Raw genomic sequence first — 15,366 nt, 5'->3', positions numbered from 1 at the left:
ACATATTTTAAGCTTCTAAACAGAACACAAAATTGTGTTGTTCCCATGGAAACCTCAAACATTGCAGAAGCACAGCTTTGAATCTGCAACTCCTATTGTATGTGGGTTCATGCCCTGTAACGGTATACTCTAATCTCCAATGCCCCTAACATGAAGATACAGTTAACCTGGATGTCATTAGAGTTAATTGTTTCTCTTATTTTTATTTTTGATTTGTTCCTTGGATTGGTTCTAACTCTTGTGGTAGAAAAGAGCTGGACTAGCCAGCCCATCACAATTAATCAAAATACAGATCCTTTATGACCATTAGCATTTGTTATGGAGAGGGGAGTAGCAGCTACTGGGGCTACTTCTATAATATTTACATATTCATTCATTCAGCTATTACTTATTAACTGTATTGAGAGGTGTACTACTTTAGGGCTGGGAGTTACAGTCATGAACAGACAAAAATCCCTGACTTCATTATGCTTACAATCTAGTGAGAGATGGAGTATGAAGATTAAAAAGAAAACATATATATGTATATATATGTACACATATATGTATGTATGTGGTAGGGGTTGTTATTTTAATTAAGGTCAGCAGAGGTAGCTTCTCTATAGTAGAGGCATTCAGAGCAGAGATTTAATTCAAGTAGGTGAATGAGTCAGGCAAATATCTGAGTGAAATTCATTCTCGGAAGAGGAAACTGAAAATGCAAATGCTCTGAAGTGGGAACAAGCTTGATATGCATACCCTTGACATATTGCAAGAGTGCCAGCACCCTAGCAACTAATAAGCAAGCAGCGGAGGTAAGTGATGTGGAAGTAGAGATAAGAAAACAGATGGGGGTTGAGGGAAGAGAACATACAATGTCTCAGAACCCATACTAAGGACATTAAATTTTGAGTATGAAGGGCTTTGGGCAGTAAAGTAATGGGATCTAATTTACAGTTTAAAAAAAACTGATTTGTGGTGAGGATAATTAATTGTATCAAGGCTAGAGTAGAGGCTGGGATACCAGTTCGGATGCTATTGCATTCATTTAGGTGACAGACGACAGCATAGAAGAGTGTTGAATTTAGTGTATAATCTGAAAGACAGAACTTACTGGTGTTTTGAACACAGATTGTGTACAAAAGGAGTCAAAAGTGATTAGTATTGCCCTGAGTAAATAGATCAATGATTAGTGCCACTTACTGAAATGTATAAAACATAAGAAAGTGGTTTTGCAGGGAGTGGTGTGTTTGTGTGGGGAAATTCTAATTTAATTATGTTAAGTTAGAATTGTCCACTTAAACATCCAAATACAGATTTTTGGTAGCTCAATATCCAAGTCTGGAATTTCAGAGAACTTTGTGCAGGGGATATAAGCCATGATTCTGGGAGACACACATTTAAGGCAATCACGTGCATGAAGGGCTGAAGCTAGAAATGATGATGTTGATTTCTAAGGATATCGCCCTCCTTATACAGTGACACACAACATTGAACTTATTGCTCCCATATCATTGGTCTGTTGTTGGTCAACCAGGCAACTTTGCTTATCTTCACTGGGTTCATTCACATATCTGGGGGTTGGCTCGTTTTCAGCTGGAGCAACTGTGGTGACTCAGCCTGCTCCAGATGTCTTTAATCCTTCAGCAGACTAGCTGGAGCTGTTCTCATGGTGAGAGCAGAAGCACATGAGGAAGCAAGCCCAAAGAGCAAGACTGTTGTAAGTCTCAGCTTATGTCAGACTTTTGATTGAGTGTCAAGGAGCAGGGGATGTTACATTTCCCATAGTGAGAGGGCACTGCAAAAAAAATATGGGAAAGGGCATGGCTATAGGGGGAGATGAAGAATTTGGGCCATTTTTGCAACCGATCCATACAGGCTAAGTAGGCATTCTAAAGAGCACATGTAGAACATGGCCTTACATAAAGTGAAAACCACTGCAAGATATGTCTGCTTCCATTTCAATGATACCATATTCACTTAGACTCAGTCTCTTTTTGAAAGTACAAAAAGCACAATTTTGAAAATTATGTAGTTCAGTATGCAAATTCCAGCCCCATCTCTTGTCTTTCTGGGATTACTTCAACTAAAAAAAAGGTATTGTGATGTCTACTTTGTTAAGGTTGTTATAAAGACTAAAAATAATATCCAAAGTTTCTAATGCATAGCAAGCACTTGATAAATCATAAGCGCTATGCCTATTATTAGTAGAATACTATTAGTATTTTGAAATATAACAGTCAGCCAACAGTGGTCTGTGGCCACAAGCATACAATCATGCAATTGTGTTAAGATTGAATCTCCAAAATTATTAATGCTCAAAATAAAAACATCTTTTACTTCTACATGTAAAGTTACTCTGTGGTAGTCATGAAGGCTTGAGTATCCAGGTTTATCTTTTCCTTTTAAAAAAAAAAATCATCTTTCCCATGTATATCCTTAAGGTTTTGTCACTGTTTCAATATAAACAAGGAGTGTACTCTTAAAGATTATCTGTCTTCTTTTCTTTAGCATAAATAAAATTGGCTCAAAATTCAGATTGTATTGGGGGAAAGCGCAAAGTGATACTTCTCTTCTAACCTCCAGAACCCACACCAAGGTAGGAGAGCTGCGTAGGTTGGAGCAGTATCTGACAATACTGTCATCAAGTTTTAAGATGAAGATGATGTGCTGCATTATTTTTCTGATCAACATGCTAACACAACCTGGCCTAAAAATTGATAACCCCCAACAGAATCGTTGACAGATGCCTAAATCAAAGGGAAATGTGGTTAAGCTGAATCATTTTGAAAACAAGTGCAATTCAGTAAGTACAGTTACCATAACCATGTTACCTATTCTCACCAAATAGAACTGTCCAGCTTGTCGGTTAGCTTTGGTCATACATACTTGTTACTATGAGTTCACAAGTTCACGAAAACCTTTCCCTACTTTCCTTTTAGACTGTGATCTCCAGGAAAGCAATAGCTTTGTCTCTTTTGCTTACCCTTTCATCCTAAGTGCCTGTACTTTTATGGACTTGGGATCATTGGAAAGTCCTAAATATATATTTGTTAACATAATTGTTGAATGTTTACATGGAAGATTTTTCCCACATGTTTTGTCTAGTTTCTCTAGGGTTAGTCTGGATTAAAATATTTGAGAAATAAACAATACAATTCAAGAATGGAAGAAATTTTTTTAAATTATTGCTTAATATTTTTGGAAATAATTTTACACACTCTACCCTGTGTGTCTATAGTATACTTGCTGTGCTACTTTAGTATTAAGTACTTCAATGCTTCCCATTATTAATAGGATAGAGACCTGAACCCATAACACGACCATAAAGCTCTGCATGATCTGGCTCCTGCCAATCTCTGCCTCTTCATCTTATATCCTTCTTCCCATCTTTCTCTGCACTCCAGCCACAATGGCTGTTACTTTTAATTTCTTGGATGAACAATGGTTGTTCCCTACAAACTCACAGCCTTTCCCCTCTGCCTGGAATGCTACTGGGCCATGCTTAATCATCTTTCAGATCCTAAGTGGACCTTCTCAGTAATGTTCAGCATTTTAATTCCTAGAAGTTATCACAATTTAAATAATTATATATTTATTTTTGTATGATTGTTTATATCTGTCTTCCTATTATACTGTAAGCTCCATGAGGATAGACTATACATATTTAGTTCACTTCTGCACTTCTAAGACTCAGCATAGTGCCTGGTACAAACTCAATAAAAAGCTCTTGTCCTGTATAATAGCTTGCCATCAATGTGATTTCTTTAATTTGAAAAATAATCAGGTGAGTACAAAACATTCTAGAGGGCTGTAGAAAGAAATACAGTAGAAGATACTCATGTGATTATTTAGAATGCCTTCCTCCTACTTCCAGTATATCTCTTACTGGAGTGTCAAAGTCCTTTCCTCTTTTTTATATCTTTCCAAAAATCATCATTTTATCATTTAAAAAACAAACAAACAAGAAAAATTTGGCTTGAAGAATTATTAAGACAGAGATACTATATTTCTTTTCTTTTATTCACTTTCCAGATGAAAACCCCAGGATACCCAGACTTGATTTATATATCTGGAACTATTTAGAATAGGGACTAGTTACAAAATCTGACCATTGACATCCCCATTTGTTTTTAATGAGAAAAATTCTTGGGTCCTAGAACTAGCTAAAGGCTTTTCATCATATCCTTAAAGATATCTGAATATTTTTTTATATGAAAACAATTATAGAAGACCTGGATTTTAACATGTCTTGGGCTCACCGAGACTACATCTGATCCCTTCCCCCAAATTAAGTCTTGTAAATGATATCTCCATACATCACTTCTCTTAATGACCATTAAATTGATAGTCTTATGTATTTTTTAATCTTACCCCAAAATAGTTTCATCAACTGACAATAAGATCAGTGATACAATTAGCTTACAAGGCATCAAATATTTCCAGGCCACATCCTTCATTCATTCCATTTTATTTAGCCCTAATTATTGCTATGATTTTTTTTTCCATCTAGTGACCCTGCCTTTCAAGGATGTTAATCCTGTTCTCACAATGACAAACATGTAATTTTCCTGTGCAACTGGCAGGCTTCTTCTCCATCCAGCACTTTTTGAGCAGCTAGAGAGACTTCTGTGTATTAGCCCAAAAGTGATGGCACACTTCCACTTAAAGTATGAGAGTAATGTATTAACTGCTCCAACACAAGCCCACACATCAATGGATAGAAAACTTCAGGACTAAAATTACATTTAGCAATCTCTCCCTGAGGTAAATCTTCTTCCAGCTTCCTTTAAAACTATCCATGAGGGGGGCCTGGGTGGCTCAGTTCTTAAGCGTCTGCCTTCGGCTCAGGTCATGATCCCAGGGTCCTGCGATCGAACCCCATTTAAGGCTCCCTGCTCAGTGGGGAGCCTGCTTCTCCCTCTCCTCCCAGCACCTGCTCTCTCTTGCTATCTCTGTCACTATCTCTGTCTCTATCTCTCAAATAAATAAATAAAATCCTTAAAAAAATAAAACTATCCATGAATCACAGAAAAAGATAAAACAAAATACCAAAAATTAATTCTGAGACAACCTATTGCCAGATTTGGAGGAATTTTTCGAATTATAATATAAAGCTGGTGGGTTGATTTGGTATATACTGCCAGTGGCTATTTTGGTTTTTTTGTTTTGTTTTGTTTCTGTTTTGTTTTTCTTTCTTGATTGTAGTTCAACAACTTTATTTTTTTCTTTCCTTTTTTTTTTTATTATGTTCAGTTAGCCACTGTATAGTACATAATTAGTTTTTGGAGTAGTGTTCAGTGATTCATTAGTTAAGTATAATACCCAGTGCTCATCACAACACATGCCCTCCTCAATACCCATCACCCTGTTACCCCCTCCTCCCACCCACCTCCCCTATAAACCCCTCAGATTGTTTCCTGGGGTCCGTAATCTCTCATGGTTCATCTCCCTCTCTGATTTCTCCCCCTTTGGATTCCCCTCCCTTCCCCTATGGTCTTCTGTGCTATTGCTTATGTTCCACATATGAGTGAAGCCATATGATAATTGTCTTTCTCTGCTTGGCTTACTTCCTATCAAAATCCTAGAGGAAAACCACAGGCAGTAACCTCTCCGACATCGACCACAGTAACTTCTTTCAAGACATGTCTCCCAAGGCAAGTGAAACAAAAGCAAAAATGAACTTCCGGGATTCACCAGTGGCTACTTTGATTCATGCCATCAGAAACCCCTATGGCCCAAAGAAGATAGAAAAAAAGTTTTCCCCCTAACTTATCTTTCGAGCCTTCAACAACAACAACAACAACAACAACAACAAAACGTCTTGAGCTTCTACATGTGCCAGACACTATAAATAGTAAGGATACAACAGTAAGGAAGATTGTCATTGTTCGTATTTTCATTGAGATTGCAGGCTGGCAGCGACCCTGCAGTTTTAAAGGAATATAAGAATAATGATACAAATTAAAAGGTGCTACAAGAATTTATCATGGGAATATCTAATTTGCTGCAAATGGATTATAGGATAAAGCAACATCTAATTTGAGATATAAAGAATGAGTAGCTGTATGGGACAAGATGAGAGGTAAATTACTTAAACAGAATGATTGTTGATTTCATATTGAGATTTTCTCCTCAAATAGACTGGGCTAGAAGTCCAATAAATTGTTTCCTACGTGTTAACTAGAATCGCACATCTGCATATCATCCCAGATGAGATGTATCAATTTAACCAATGGGTCTGAAGGTCTGGAAAGATGAAGCATGTAGCTTTTAAATGCTTTCAAGTTTCAGTATGACTGGATTACGAAGGGTTAGGTAGAAAGTTGTAGAATTTGAAATGGAAGAAATCAGGTATTATATCAGAATCATTAAATCTCGCTAAGGAGTTTGGACTTTATTGTAAGAAAATGGGGAGACAATTGGGGGTTGGAAACAGGTATAAGTGACATTGTTAGATTTGCCTTTTAGAATTATCAACATGGCTTTAGTGAGAAGAATAAATGTGAGAAGGGCAAGAGAAGAGTAAGCATAAGAAGAGGCAATTATAAGCAATGATCTAAAGATGAGATAATGGTGTCTGGACAATGAGGATGGAGAGATGTAAACAAGTGGATGCTCATTTACTTAGGAGATGGAGTTGATAAGCCTTAGCAATTGGTTGAATGTGGGGATGAGAAAGGGAATGAAATGTGGCTTAAGTATCTGGATGTTTGATACTACTCACTGACACAGTGAACAGATGAGAAAGAATAGGTAAAGATAAGCTTAGTTTTTAATATCTTAAGCTTATGGTTCTTGTGTTTAATACAAGAAGACCTGAACAACAGGCAATTGAATAAACCATGGACATAAATATGTGAATCATCAGCATAGGAAATAGATGAGTTCTTGGAAATTGCTGAAACTACCCAGTAAAAGTATACAGAGTGAAAAAAGAGGGACTAGAATAAAATTTGAGGAACACTGATATTTGTGGGATTTACAGAGAAATAGAAGCTTGCAAAAGTGAGTGAGGAAGAAGGGCTGGTCTAGAAAAGAGAAACGAGAAGCACAGGCCTTTATAAATCTACAGGTGAGAGAACAAGTGAGAGAGGGAGTGTGCACAGCATCAGTAAAGCCTAATCCCTTATTTCAGGGATCTATTATCCATCATTGATGAGGTGGTAGTTGTTTTTTGAAGTGGCCAAAATGTTTCTACCTAAATTACTCTATATCCATGAAAATAGAAGAACTAGTTCAAAAAGTGGGGATCGGGGTCCTGTAGATGGGAAATTTATGTTAGGAGGTGTACAGTTCTAAAGTAAAACACTTGTCAGTTTGAGGTGTGACAGAAATATTTAGGTACACATTAGCAAATAAACAGACTACCCATTTGGTGACTTAAAAAAAATTTTGTAGGTGCTCTTATTTAAATAGGGATCTATAAAAATGTTCTCTTTTGTAGTGAACATTTATTCTAGTAAGTTTTTTAAAATTTAACACAGACATCCTTATTAAACACTTTGGGTCAAAATTGCCATTCCATTTTAATTGTGCGGGAGTATGAAGTCTCATATTTTAGTGAATACATTCCTTACCTTCAACAGTTTAGGAATGCAGATACATAAGCAAACAGAACACTGTAATTTGCTGTGACATCCACTCTGTACTACAGAAGCACAATCAGGAGTGCCTAATCCAAGCTACAGACAAATTCTGATTAAGGAAGGCTTCCTGAGAAAGACAGCATCTGACATCAGTCTTAAAGATGAGCAAAATTCATCCAGACAGAGAGAGGTAAAAAGGGCATCTTAGAGTTCCAGAAAAAAAAAAAATATTGGCCCTGATTTCCAGCTCCTCTCCATTCTATATTAGATGTACTTGTAAGGTAACACAAGTCAGGCTCCTTAATTTATACAACAGAAAGCCAATTTTGGTTCTTGCAAACACATCAATCCTTCTTTAATTGACAAATGAGACCATCTCTTTTCCAAGCCAGGAATTGATTGCAATGAAGCAGTTGCTGAAGTGTCTCTGAAAACATTAATTTTTTGAGTCCATATGGATATGTCATATATCCAGTCCTCTAAACTAGATCTTCAGAAAGTAAGGTATCCAGACCATGTTATCATAGTTCCCCTCAGAGATGTCACCCTTTTGATAGTGTAATAGTCTAAGAAAATTTATTAAAGCAAATGTATTATCTCTTGCAAGCCAGTTTCAGACACTGTCAACTTCATTACTTGATATTTCTAAAACAGGCACCCAACGCCATTAGTTGTATTATTACTTCACTACCAGAAAAAAATGGAATATTGAAATTAACTTGCAACTTCTTCTGCTTTTAAGTAGTTAATATCTACTCAATCTTCAAATCCTGACAATTTTACTTTTCCCTCCTCTCTGTCCCCATTCTCACTGCTTTAGATTGGATCTTAATCTTTTTCTCCCAGTCTAACTACTGAAATAGTCTCTTTACTGGGTCCTCTGCCAGTAGTCTAGCTCATTCAAATTCATCTTCCTTTCTACTACCACAGTGATATGTTTAAAATCAAATTCAGACAATGCCATCCTCCTGCTTAAAAGCTTTCAGTGGCTCCCTGCTACAGGATATAGTTCCAATTCATTACATGACAGAGGAGACAGTCTGTGATCTGTCATTTTCTGTAGCTCTCAGCCGCCCCAAAACTTGCCCTCAACTAAGTCCTCCAGTAGGGTCTGCAGCAATATTCACTGTGGAATTTAAACAAACAAACACACACATACATACACACATACATATATGTGTGTGCATGCACCCTCCACAGAATCATAATCTATAGGATTAAGCTCAGGCACAAGAATTTCTTAAAACTCACTATTTCACAGGACTGGTTCCTTAACCATTGTTCTAGTTACAGTGTGCTAATTCAAGGTCCTGGTGCACACCTGGCTCATTCACACTTCTGAATTATGGTATTTTTTTCCTCTCAGCCTGGAATGCTATTCCTTAAATCACTCTTTCTTCACATGACAACTCCTCATCTTTTGAGAGTAAGAATAAGCATTATTCCCTGGAATAAGCAATTCTTCTTTATCCCCTATTCCCCATATTGTTGGGTTACCCTTTCCATGTGCTCTCAAAGCATTCTAGTTAGTTTTATATTTTCATTTCTGCCATTGCATTACTGTGATTAAAATGATCAGTCTTACCTATTAAATTATAAATTCTGCCAGTACAGGGATTATGGGTTTGTTTTGTTTTCCTACCTTTTATTTTATTTTATTTTTTTAAAGATTTTATTTATTTATTTGACAGAGAGACAGCGAGAGCAGGAACACAAGCAGGGGGAGTGGGAGAGGGAGAAGCAGGCTTCCTGCAGAGCAGGGAGCCCGATGCGGGACTCGATCCCAGGACCCTGGGATCATGACCTGAGCCGAAGGCAGACGCTTAACGACTGAGCCACCCAGGCGCCCCTGTTTTCCTACCTTTTAGGAGAAGATAAAGTTAAAGGTGATTCTGCTCAAAGTGAATAATTAGAAGGGAAAAGTTTTTCCAACGGATTAATTGGAATTTAGGGAAAAAAGTGAGTATTTCTAGTCACTAAGTTTTCATTTATGCAGATGCGTATATCACTGTTATATACTCTTATATATATATATGTATATATATATTTGTTAGATGGTTAATGGTCATGTGTGTGTGTGTGTGTGTATGTATATATATATACACACACATATGTGTATATATATATATATATATATATGGAGAGAGAGAGAGTTCTATAAATGGTTGTATGATTATATGTGTATGTATATACTGTCACATGTATACATATAGCACACACACACACATACACACTCAGTTGCTAACCTGTAGAATGCTTTTTTATGTACCAGACATTGTGATAAATGCATTGCACTATTATTTCACATTAGTCACTTACCAATTTTATTAGGGTGATGTGTTATTAACCACCATTTCTCACATGGGATTACTGAAGCTTTGAGAGATTGAGATATTTGCCTATGAGAAAAACTTGACCCATTTTTTGTGACTCCAAAGTCATTACAAAATACAAGTGAATAGTCTCCTATATACATGTTTATTATATAAATGAAGAGACAAACAGTAACTAATTGCATCTGAAGCTATTTTATGTTGAAAGTTCCAATAAAATTCACAATTTTTAGAATGCTAAATTAACAAAAAATAATCAGACAAATGTCTTTGGTCTTATTTCACAGTCCAGTGTTAAAATAACACAGTAATATATTGCCTTTTGAAACTAGTGAATAAAAATCATTAATTTCTTCATTCTTACTCAGAGTTTTGCTTTTCATGAGAATGAAACTTTCCTGAAGATGTTTGAATGTTACAAATAATACCATAATACTTGGGAGAATCCAAGTATATGAAATAATTAATAACAAACATAAAGGAACTCGTGGATAATAATACAATGATTGTAGCGGTCTTGAATACCCCACTTACACCAATGGACAGATCATCTAAGCAGAAAGTCAACAAGGAAACAATGGCTTTGAATAACACACTGGACCAGATGGACTTAACAGATATATTCAGAATATTTCATCCTAAAGCAGCAGAATACACATTCTTTTCAAGTGCACATGGAATATTCTCCAGAATAGAACACATACTGGGTTACAAATAAGCCCTCGACAAGTACAAAAAGATTGAGATCATACCATGGGTATTTTCCAACCACAACGCTATGAAACTTGAAGTCAATCGCAAGAAAAAAATTGGAAAGACCACAAATACATGGAGCTTAAAGAAAATCCAACTAAAGAAGGCATAAGTCAACCAGGAAATTAAAGAAAAAATGAAAAAATACATGGAAACAAATGATAATGAAAATATCATGGTCCCTAAGATGAAACAATATTAGAATAATTGGGATCCCAGAAGAAGAAAGAGAGAGAGGGGCAGAAGGTATATTGGAGCAAATTATAGCAGAGAACTTCCCTAATTTGGGGAAGGAAACAGGCATCAAAATCCAGGAGGCACAGAGAATCCCCCTCAAAATCAATAAAAATAGGTCAACACCCCAACACCTAATAGTAAAACTTACGAGTCTCAGAGACAAAGAGAAAATCCTGAAAGCAGCTCAGGACAAGAGATCTGTAACCTACAATGGTAGAAACATTAGATTGGCAGCAGACCTATCCACAAAGACCTGGCAGGCCAGAAAGGACTGGCATGATATATTCAGAGCACTAAATGAGAAAAATATGCAGCCAAGAATACTATATCCAGCTAGGCTGTCATTGAAAATAGAAGGAGAGATAAAAAGCTTCCAGGACAAACAAAAACTAAAGGAATAACACAAAACCAGCCCTACAAGAAATATTGAAAGGGGTCCTCTAAGCAAAGAGAGAGCCTAAAAGCAACATAGACCAGAAAGGAACACAGACAATATACAGTAACAGTAACTTTACAGGCAATACAATGGCACTAAATTCTTATCTTTCAATAGTTACCCTGAATGTAAATGGGCTAAATGCCCCAATCAAAAGACACAGGGTATCTGCAAGAGACTCATTTTAGACCCCAAGACACCCCCAGATTGAAAGTGAAGGGACACCATGCTAATGGACACCAAAAGAAAGCTGGGGTGGCAATCTTTATATCAGACAAATTAGATTTTAAACCAAAGACTATAATAAGAGATGAGGAAGGACACTATATCATACTTAAAGGGTCTATCAACAAGAAGATCTAACAATTGTAAATATCTATGCCCCTAACATGGGAGCAGTCAATTATATAAGCCAATTAATAACAAAAGCAAAGAAACACATCAACAACAATACAATAATAGTGGGGGACTTTAACACTCTCCTCACTGAAATGGACAGATCATCTAAACAAAAGATCAATAAGGAAATAAAGACTTTAAATGACACATTGGACCAAATGGACTTCACAGATATATTCAGAACATTCCATCCCAAGGCAACAGAATACACATTCTTCTCTAGTGCCCATGAACATTCTCCAGAATAGATCACATCCTAGGTCTCAAATCAGGTCTTAACTGGTACCAAAAGATTGGGATCATTCCCTGAATATTTTCAGACCACAATGCTTTGAAACGAGAACTCAATCACAAGAGGAAAGTCAGAAAGAACTCAAATACATGGAGGCTAAAGAGCATCCTACTAAAGAATGAATTGGTCAACCAGGAAATTAAAGAATTTAAAAAGTTCATGGAAACAAGTGAAAATGAAAACACAACTGTTCAAAATCTTTGGCATACAGCAAAGGCAGTCCTAAGAGGAAAGTATATAGCAATACAAGCCTTTCTCAAGAAAAAAGAAAGGTCTCAAATACACAACCTAACCCTACACCTAAAGGAGCTGGAGAAAGAACAGCAAATAAAGCCTAAACCCAACAGGAGAAGAGAAATAATAAAGATCAGAGCAGAAATCAATGAAATAGAAACCAAAAGAACAACAGAACAGATCAATGAAACTAGGAGCTGGTTCTTTGAAAGAATTAATAAGATTGATAAACCCCTGGCCAGACTTATCAAAAAGAAAAGAGAAATGACCCAAATAAATGAAATCATGAATGAAAGAGGACAGATCACAACCAACACCAAAGAAATGAAATTATAAGAACATACTATGAGTAACTATATCCCAGCAAATTAGATAATCTGGAAGATATGGATGCATTCCTAGAGATGTATAAACTACCAAAACCGAACCAGGAAGAAATACAAAACCTGAACAGACCTATAACCACTAAGGAAATTGAAGCAGTCATCAAAAATCTCCCAAAAAACAAAAGCCCAGGGCCAGATGGCTTCCCAGGGGAATTCTACCAAACATTTAAAGAAGAATTAATACCTATTCTTCTGAAACTGTTCCAAAAAATAGAAATGGAAGGAAAACTTCCAAACTCGTTTTATGAGGCCAGAATTACCCTGATCCCAAAACCAGACAAAGACCCCATCAAAAAGGAGAACTGCAGACCAATATCTTTGATGAACATGGATGCAAAAATTCTCACCAAAATACTAGCCAATAGGATCCAACAGTACATTAAAAGGATTATTCACCACGACCAAGTGGGATTTATCCCTGGGCTGCAAGGTTGGTTCAACATCCACAAATCAATCAATGTGATACAATACATTAATCAAAGAAAGAACAAGAACCATATGATCCTCTCAATAGATGCAGAAAAAGCATTTGACAAAGTCATCATCCTTTCTTGATCAAAACTCTTCAGAGTATAGGCATAGAGGGTACATACCTCAATATCATAAAAGCCGTCTATGAAAAACCCACAGCAAATATCGTTCTCAATGGGGAAAAACTGAGAGCTTTCCCCCCAAGGTCAGGAACGGGGCAGGGATGTCCACTATCACCACTGCTATTCAACATAGTACTAGAAGTCCTAGCCACAGCAATCAGACAACAAAAAGAAATCAAAGGCATCCAAATCGGCAAAGAAGAAGTCAAACTCTCACTCTTTGCAGATGATATGATACTTTATGTGGAAAACCCAAAAGACTCCACCCCAAAACTGCTAGAACTCATACAGGAATTCAGTAAAGTGGCAGGATATAAAATCAATGCACAAAAATCAGTGGCATTCCTATACACCAACAAGACAGAAGAAAGAGAAATTAAGGAGTCAATCCCATTTACAATTGCACCCCAAACCATAAGATACCTAGGAATAAATCTAACCAAAGAGGCAAAGAATCTGTACTCAGAAAACTATCAAATACTCATGAAAGAAATTGAGGAAGACACAAAGAAATGGAAAAACGTTCCATGCTCATGGATTGGAAGAAAAAATATTTCAAGATGTCAATGATACCTAGAGCAATCTATACATTTAATGCAATCCCTATCAAAATATCATCAACTTTTTTCAAAGAAATGGAACAAATAATCCTAAAATTTGTATGGAACCAGAAAAGACCCCGAATAGCCAGAGGAATGTTGAAAAAGAAAAGCAAAGCTGGCGGCATCACAATTCTGGACTTCAAGCTCTATTACAAAGCTATAATCATCAAGACAGTATGGTACTGGCACAAAAACAGACACATAGATCAATGGAACAGAATAGAGAGCCCAGAAATGGACCCTCAACTCTATGGTCAACTAATCTTCAACAAAGCAGGAAAGAACGTCCAATGGAAAAAAGACAGTCTCTTCAACAAATGGTGTTGGGAAAATTGGACAGCCACATGCAGAAGAATGAAACTGGACCATTTCCTGACACCATACACAAAAATAGACTCAAAATGGTTGAAAGACCTAAATGTGAGACAGGAGTCCATCAAAATCCTAAAGGAGAACACAGGCAGCAACCTCTTCGACCTCAGCCGCAGCAACTTCTTCCTAGAAACATTGCCAAAGGCAAGGGAAGCAAGGGCAAAAATGAACTATTGGGACTTCATCAAGATAAAAAGCTTTTGCACAGCAAAAGAAACAGTCAACAAAACCAAAAGACAACTGACAGAATGGGAGAAAATACTTGCAAATGACATATCAGATAAAGGGCTAGTATCCAAAGTCTATAAAGAACTTATCAAACTCAACACCCAAAGAACAAATGATCCAATCAAGAAATGGGCAGAAAACATGAACAGACATTTTTCCAGAGAAGACATCCAAATGGCCAACAGACACATGAAAAAGTGTTCAACATCACTCGGCATCGGGGAAATCCAAATCAAAACCTCAATGAGATACCACCCCACACCAGTCAGAATGGCTAAAATTAACAAGTCAGGAAATGACAGATGTTGGCGGGGATGCAGAGAAAGGGGAATCCTCCTACACTGTTGGTGGGAATGCAAGCTGGTGCAGCCACTCTGGAAAACAGTATGGAGGTTCCTCAAAAAGTTGAAAATAGAGATACCATACTACCCAGCAATTGCACTACTGAGTATTTACCCCAAAGATACAAATGTAGGGATCCGAAGGGGTACGTGCACCCCGATGTTTATAGAAGCAATGTTCACAATAGCCAAACTATGGAAAAAGCCAAGATGTCCATTGACAGATGAATGAATAAAGAAGATGTGGTATATATATATATATATATATATACAATGGAATATTATGCAGCCATCAAAAGGAATTAAATCTTGCCATTTGCAATGACATGGATAGAACTGGAGGGTATTAAGCTGAGCGAAATAAGTCAATCAGAGAAAGACATGTACCATATGATCTCACTGATATGAGGAATTCTTAATCTCAGGAAACAAACTGAGGGTTGCTGGAGTGGTGGGGGGTGGGAGGATGCGGTGGCTGGGTGATAGACATTGGGGAGGGTATGTGCTATGGTGAGTGCTGTGAATTGTGTAAGACTGTTGAATCACAGACCTGTACCTCTGAAACAAATAATACATTATATGTTAGAAAAAA

The sequence above is a fragment of the Phoca vitulina genome, unplaced genomic scaffold (genome assembly GCF_004348235.1).
Source record: "Phoca vitulina isolate PV1807 unplaced genomic scaffold, GSC_HSeal_1.0 scaffold25, whole genome shotgun sequence".
NCBI classification, from domain to species: domain Eukaryota; kingdom Metazoa; phylum Chordata; class Mammalia; order Carnivora; family Phocidae; genus Phoca; species Phoca vitulina.
Note: the sequence above shows the minus strand (reverse complement) of the source record.